This window comes from Carlito syrichta, unplaced genomic scaffold, assembly GCF_000164805.1.
Source record: "Carlito syrichta isolate Samal-C Ts95f unplaced genomic scaffold, Tarsius_syrichta-2.0.1 Scaffold90608, whole genome shotgun sequence".
NCBI classification, from domain to species: domain Eukaryota; kingdom Metazoa; phylum Chordata; class Mammalia; order Primates; family Tarsiidae; genus Carlito; species Carlito syrichta.
In genome coordinates this window covers 53,742-55,382 of record NW_007034704.1, presented here as the reverse complement: position 1 = coordinate 55,382, position 1,641 = coordinate 53,742, and the positions used below count along the sequence as shown (strand labels likewise).

General features: G+C 65.0%; 1 long non-coding RNA gene across 1 annotated transcript; it reads left to right on the top strand.

Moving 5' to 3' along the window:
- The first annotated feature begins 187 nt into the window (after positions 1-187).
- On the top strand, positions 188-979 carry LOC103260994. The gene is made up of 2 exons (XR_504327.1): positions 188-417; positions 624-979. It is a non-coding gene; the product is annotated as an uncharacterized LOC103260994 (long non-coding RNA).
- Positions 980-1,641: the final 662 nt, after the last annotated feature.

The window sequence follows — 1,641 nt, the reverse complement described above, 5'->3', positions numbered from 1 at the left end:
GGGGCGGCCTGGAGAAGCGGCCCCTTCCAGCAAGAGCCATGGGCACCCCGGATGCCGCCCTGCGCCTCCATCCTGTGCCACGTTGTCAAAGACAGGCCATCGTCGTTGCGTGGTCACCGTGTGCTTTGCCGGCCAGAGCCCCTCGAGCCTGCACCCCCACCCCTGCCCCCACGCCCTGCCCCGTGGGTTTAGGTTAGCTTCGTGCCTTAGTATCTCCGGCCCACTGGGGTGTCTGCGGCCTTGAGATTGGCGGGCTCCTAGTGCATCTGGCCAGTCCCCCCCTGGGGACACGCCCTTCAAGCTTAGCAGGATGGGCGAGGGGAAGCCCACGCTGTGCCATCTGTCTGTGTGGAGTGCTACAAGCCCGCAGCCACGTGTAACCTCGCAGGCTTGACCCGCAGCCTGCTGTGGCAGCTGGTGAGTGTCCTCCGACAGGGGAGACTAGTGGTTCACTAGGGCCACGCTCCCTTTCCTTTGTGCGTACTGTCTCCGACTCGGACTTCTGTGGGTGGTGGGCTTCGCCCAGCTGGGCCTAGCACTGAGGCCTGGGTCCCAAGCCTCAAGCTCCCGGGAGGCCTCTGCCACGGTGGGACCCAGCACTGCCCCAGCCTTTTCACGCTCAGGGGTCAAGAGCCCAGGATCTGTCTGGCGATGCTGCCTGCCCGCCGTGGACGGAAGGCTGGCCCTGCCCACCTCCTGGAGACCTGGGTTCCTGGCCAAGGTTGCTTGCTGAGATGACCACCTGGTGACTTCAGGCACCTGGCAGAGTGTGGCACGGCTCACCGCTCCATGAGCCCCCGGCTCTGGCCACCTGGACTTGACCCCGGCACCCTCACTCCAGTGACCACCAGCGACCCTGGGCCTGGCTAGTGCCACGGCTCCCACACCCCACCTGTCTTCGCTCTGCCCGGCCCTGCGTGCCACTGGTGAGATGCAAACCCAGCACCAATGTCTAAATGTTCCTCGTTCTCACACCAAAGATGCTGTCTGTGTTTATTTGGGAGGTGGGCGGGACGAGAAACGTGGACCCTTTTTCCCTAACACCTCCCAGGTCCTCACACACCCCCAGAGGCTAGCCCTGACCCTCTTCTGGCCGGGGCGGGTGGCCCAGGCGGGTGCACACCACTGCTTGTCCGCTCTCAGACCCTGGGAGCGTGTCCTCCCAGGCCAGCTGTGTTGGTGGGGGTGGGGAAACAGTCCAGACACAGGGTGACCCCCTCGAGCTGCTGCTCCAGGCGCAGCCCTCTTCTCAGCCCAGGCCTTGCTGTGGGGCCGGGGCTGGGGCTGGAAGCAGTGGACAGAGAACGGCCTGAGGCTGCTGTGTGCACCCTGTTCTGGGTGCCACCCTTCCCCCAGCCCTCTCACCACCCAGGCTGTCCTTGCGACACCTGCAGCCACCTCAGCCCTGAGGAAGCAAAAACGGCCAGTCAGGGAGGGTGAGCCAGGCTCTGACAGTGACTCATGGGGCGGGGGAAGATACTACACACAGCGATTCGTCTAGGAAGGGGTTCCCATCCCAGCACGGCCTACCCCGGCTCCTGAGAGGGGCCCGTGCCTCCAGGGAAGGGTGTTCATGTGTCTTCCACCAGCGAAAGCAGAGGTGGGTGCCCTGGCAGGGGCTCAGTGTCCAGCCTGGCACAG